Raw genomic sequence first — 6,000 nt, 5'->3', positions numbered from 1 at the left:
CGTCTACTTCCAAAAATACCTTTCCCTCTGCCCTTCTTTTCTGACCAACTCCCATCTGTCCTGCAAGATTTGGCTCAGGGACCACCTCTTCCAGGAAGACCTCTCAGATACTCCCACCCCCAGAATGCTGGGCTCCCACAAGAGCCTCCTGGGCCTCCTACAAAGAGCTGTGAACATGTGATGGAAGATGTTTCAGACACGCGTCATGGCTTTGTCTAGCACACAGGACCCCTCAGTCACCAGCCCCTGAGAGGACCACAGTTCTCGTCCTATTCCCCACTCACTGGGCACCCTTGCCGCGTGTGTCCACTGATGTTCCTGCAGCTACCAGCTCTGGCCTGAGCACTGCCCTCTCCTCCGGGTTCGACACATCAGTTACAAAGGGCCTACCTGCAAGGCCCAAGCAGGGCAGTTTCAGAAAAACATTTAGGGACAGAAGCCAAGCGTTCCTGGCAGGCCCTGGTGTCCTCCTGACCCCCACCTCAGCCTTTGGGTCTCAGAGCCCCACTTGGCAATGCCCCAGGCTCCAGACCTGTCCAGATCCCCCCAACCCCTTCAGTCTGAAGCCTGGCGGCAATCCAAGGCTGGGCAGGCACTCATGGTGCCCAGGTCTCACTGAACAGCTGTATAAGAATGAAATGAGATGAGAGAGTGCCTGTTTCGTGGGTGGCCAAGAGAACACGCTCAAAGCCCTGCTTCACACTCACTGTGGGCCTGTAAGGGAAAGGTGGTGGCCATTCTAGATGTGGCCCACGTGAGTCTCTGAGTCCTGAGGACTGTACCCAACCAGGTGAGCTGGCCAGACTGCTCCTTGAGGTGGCCCAGCCTTAGGCCAGGGCCTAACATCATAGCTGAGCGTGTCAACCTTTTCTGGAGAGGCTCCCGAGGCAGCCTCCTCTCTCAGAGACCATCCTGGGCACCCTTTTTAAGGTTTCTGGGGGTGGTTATGACACCTGCCTCCAGCTCTGCCCCAGGTGAGGCCTGGCATCTGAGGGAACAGGCCACACCCACCCACTCACTCACAGAGGAACGTCATGGGCTGAGGAAGGTGAGGGAGCTCTGGAGCACCCCACCCTGGAGAGCGGGTGAGGACCCTGGGGCTAGAGGACATGGAAGGTGGCCACGAGTGAGGCTGGAGACGGGGTTGCCCGCAGGGAAAGATGCTTCTGCTGCTGCGTTTCATGGTGTTTTTAAAATTTGTAATTGTGGTAAAACATACCTAACATAAAATTTACCATCTTAACCATTTCTGAGTGTATTCTTCAGTTGCATTAATCACCACCATCTTGCTTCAGAATTTTTTCATCTTCCCAAAACTGAAATTCTGTACCATTAAAACCAACTCCGCATTCCCCTGCCCGCACCCCCAGCAACCGTCATTCTATTTTGCATCTCTGTGAATTTCACTACTCCACATTGACTTCCTTACACAAGTGGAATCATGCAGTTTGCCTTTTTGTGACTGGCTTGTTTCACTCAATATAATGTCCTCAGGGGTCATGCATGCGGTAGCAGGTGCCAGAATGCCTTCCATTTGAAGGTGGAATCATATTCCATTGTATGGAGATGCCATGTTTGTTTATTCGTTCACCTGGTGAGGGACGTGTTGCTTCTACCTTTTGGCTACTGTGAAGAATGCTGCTACGCACATCAGTGTACAAATATCTCTCCAAGACTCTTCTTTCAATTTTGGGGGGATATATACCTAGAAGTGGAATTGCCGGATCATATAGTAATACCATTTTTAATTTTTTGAGGAACTTCCACACTGTTTTCCACAAGGACTGTACCATTTTGCACTCCCACCAGCAAGGCAGAAGGGTCCCAATTTCTCCACATCCTCACCAACAGTTGTTACTGTCTACGTTTTTGATAGTAGCCAGCCTAAGGGGTGTGAGGTGGTATTGCTGGTCTTTGTTTGTTTGTTTGTTTTGAGATGGAATCTTGCTCAGGCTGGAGTGCAGTGGCCCTATCTTGGCTCACTGCAAGCTCTGCCTCCCAGGTTCACGCCATTCTCCTGCCTCCCGCCTCCTGAGTAGCTGGGACTACAGGCGCCTGCCACCACGCCAGGCTAATTTTTTGTATTTTTAGTAGAGATGGGGTTTCACCATGTTAGCTAGGATGGTCTCAATCTCCTGACATCGTGATCCGCCCACCTCGGCCTCCCAAAGTGCTGGGATTATAGGTGTGAGCCACAGTGCCAAGCCAGTATTGCTGGTCTTAATGCCAATCTGTTTCCCTTATTTATTTAGTCCTGCCCTGTGCTGGGCATGAGAAGGGCTCTGAGGAATCACAGAGTGCCACCCTCGGCCTTCCAGGTCCTCACTCTCTAAATGTCTTCAACAGACTCGCTGATAATGCATTTTGATGTTCAGGCAACTGTGATGGTCTTGGTCAGGGCCACAGGTGAACCCATCAGCTGAGGAGAGTCATGGAAGCAGCATGGCCACCCAGGAGAGATTCCCAGGAGGAGGACAGAAGGGGAGCAGTGGTGGTCTGCTGGGACATCTGCCAGCCAAGGAAGCCTCTGGATCAGTGGCCAGCAAACTTTCTCTGTAAAGGGTCAGCCAGTAAATAGTTAGGCTTTGCAGGCCATATGGGTCTCTGTCCTAACTAACGTATAAATGAATGAGGTCACAGTATCCCAATAAAACTATATTTATAGGCATTTAGTTTGAATGTCATATCATTTTCACGTCATGCAATATTCTTCTTCTTTTGATTTGTTTTTAACCATTTAAAAACATAAAAAACTATTCTTAGCTTGTGGACTTGGCCTGCAAACCCTGTTCTAGAATCAACGGCAGTGACACTGTGAGAGCATAGGGCCCTGAGCAGCTCACGGGGACAGGCGTTCCCCGAGCTCTCTGCAGCCTGATTGCCTCTATGGGGTCAGGCCACCCTGGGCGACCTGGTTCCATGATGGAACCTGAGTGCCTTCAATGCATAAGCACTGCTCACCAATCTGTGTCTGGCTCTGCAGCTCTGGTGTCGGCAGACAGAATCCATGGGCACCTGCTGATGCGGAAGGATCTTTGGGGCCAAAGATAGGGAATAAGATGACATGAACTCCAGAGGAATCAGTGCTGTCGGCTTGCTTCACTATTTCATAAAACAACTCCAGAGCCCTGTCTCAGCTTTGTCCCGGAAGGAGGATCACAGTCACTCTGGTGGCCCTGAGAGGACAGGCAGGAGGAGAGAGAGGGTGCACCCCCCTCCCTGGGGCGAGCCCACCTCACAAGGTCAGCAGGGTGCAGGCCCCAAAGACCAGGGCTGGGGACTCAGCACGTGACCCAGGACGCAGAGGATTTAATTCTAGCCCCTCCCTGCCATGCTGTGTGACCTTGGGCAAGTCGCTTTCTCTGTGTGCACCTGAGTTTCTTCATCTGTGGAACAGAAATGCCAATAGCTCCCAGAGCTGTGTGGGTCAGGTGGATTAAAACACGTAAAGGGCTTGGAAAGATTCTTGGCACATGGTGAGCACTGACTCAGTAGTAACTGTTGGTATTATTAGCTCATTTAATCTGAACAACCAGCCCAGGAGGTGAATACTATTTTTAGCTCCACTGTATGATGAGGGAACTCAGGCACAGAAAAGTTAAGTCACCAGCCTTAAGGCACACTGCTAGGACAGGGTGGGGTCTGGAGAGCCATGTCTGGTCCACGGGCAGGCCCGCCCTCTTAGCCCCCTGGCCTGTGCACCCTCCTGGGAAGCCACAGAGCAGGCCCAGGAGCAGGTAGCCTGGGCCCAGGACAGACCCTGCAGGAAGGTGCCTGAAGGTCATCCAGCAGAGGCCTGTTTCCCCCAGGAAGCCCTCCTGGTGACCACCTCTCATCCTCTAGAGCCAAGTTCACACTCGTATGGACCACATGCCAGGTGAGGATGACCCCTGGGGGTTCAGCCTCTGCTTAGGAGGGGCCCCGTAGTCCTGTGCCCATTAGCTGTGGGCCCTCAGGCAAGTCTCTTCTCTGGGCCTCAGTTTCCCCACCTAGAGAAAAGAGGTGAGATGGGCTTCTCCCTAGTTCTCAGATCTAACTAGGCTGTGAAAGGTCTTCCGCTTTCATCCCACCCCCAAAACCACTAAACCTTGAAGTGTCTGCCTTCCCACAACTCATGGATGACAGGACAGAAGCTTTCTTTTTAAACTATTACCCCGAAGAGCCCCCCTGCTGGTGAGACCACCACCCTTTCCAAATCTGGCTGTGCCGGCCACCACCCCCTACCTACCCGGGACAGGTGCCAGGCCCTGGGCAGTGAGGGACCATCCTGGACTGGAGCTCAGAAGAGGGGAAATGCTGTGTGGAAGCCCACACTCTGTCCCACCACCATGGCTGGAGTCAACACCCCAGCTACCAAGGCCCACAGCATAATCCCACAGGTGCAGGCCAGTGAGCACACCGAGGTCTCACCTGGGACCTGAAGTTGACATGATGCCAGCTCAGGACAACTGGCCACTCCTAATGTCCTCCCAGGCCTGCAGAAGCCCAGCTTCTCCTACGAGAACGACCGACAGCCGCAGCACAAATCCTTGTGGGCTGCAGATAACTATCCTCAGAGGGAAAGGGATGCTGGCTTCTGTGTAGGCAACAGACTCTGTGCCTACTAGAGAAATGAATGAACAAACAAATGAACCCTCTAGTCCAAGCCACTCACTTTTCAAACGAGAAAACTATAGGCTAGAGAGGGTGAAAAACTTGCCTGAGACCACGCAACCACTGAGGGGCAGGGCCTGGGTACAGCCAGCCACCAGCAAGCATCTCTTGAGCACCTGCTGTGTGCCAGCTACTGATCCCAGTGCTGGCATAGGGCAGTGCACAAGCAGGCCCAGCTCCTGCCCCCGTGGAGCTTACAGCCTTGCTCCTAACCAGAGTCCAGGCCCTGGACGCCCAGTCCAAGGTGCTTTTTCGCACCGCAGTAGCAAAGAAGCCCCGCTCAGATGCTCTGGGCAAGGCGGTGAGCAGCACAGGGTGGCAGGCTGGCTCGTGGAGCTGACTCGAGGCTTGCATACTTTCCACTCCTTCTCCAGCATGGTTGGAGATTAATTATTAATGCTGAAATAATTGGCACTCATTAATGTGCCCATCATTCACGGGGGAGTGGGGCCCCACATTAACCAATGCATCACTCGGCGATTGATTAATTAAGCTGAGCTTTTATGAGACACCCTCAGGTGACAAACCACACTCTCCTGAAGGTGGAAGATGCCAGCGGGAAGGGCTGCCTTCCTTGAGGTGCAGGGAGGAAACGGGAAGGCTGATCTTCCCTGGCGCCCGGGCCCAGCTTGCCACCCGTTTGGATTGGCATTGCCTTTGCCTGCGGCTCGGATGAGGCTGAGCTTCACCATGAAACCCAAACGCTGGCGCAAATTATAGGCTTTTGAAAATGCTATTACATGAATCACCTGCGGGGCATGAGGTGCTCCTAAAGCAAGAAAAATAGCACAGGTGTGGTCGAGAGTGCTGGCTTCGGTCTTAGCCAGGGCTGAGCCTCTCCCTGGGTCCTGCTGACCCCCTCAGCCTCAGTTGCTCCAGCAGGAAAATGGGTGAGTGGTATTAACTTCTCACCCTGAGAGGGTGTGCTTTCGTTCACTGAATAAGTGTGTATTGACATGGACATAAACACAAAACAACACACACTGAGGATGGCCAGTGTGGGGGGAGCGGAGGGCGGTGCAGGGGAGTGGGCTGAAAAACTGCCTATTGGTGACCACACTCACTGCCTGCAAACACCCATGGAACAAATCTGCACATGTCCCGCACCCCCCAACCCTGGATCTAAAATAATACAAAAAGATCTAAGACTTTAAAACTATAAAAGCAGAAACAAATTTTTAAAACTTGTATTGAGCATTTCATCTGCCCCAGCCTCAGGAGACTGGTGTGGTGAGCAACACGACTCTAGCTCCCCTAAAATCCAGGCCTGCAGACTCTCAGGGGAGGCGGGTGTGCACACCGCGAGTGATCTTGCAGGCGAGACAGGAGAGGGGTTCCATGAGCTGT

The sequence above is a fragment of the Nomascus leucogenys genome, chromosome 20 (genome assembly GCF_006542625.1).
Source record: "Nomascus leucogenys isolate Asia chromosome 20, Asia_NLE_v1, whole genome shotgun sequence".
In the NCBI taxonomy this organism is placed as follows: domain Eukaryota; kingdom Metazoa; phylum Chordata; class Mammalia; order Primates; family Hylobatidae; genus Nomascus; species Nomascus leucogenys.
This window is presented reverse-complemented; position numbering follows the sequence as displayed.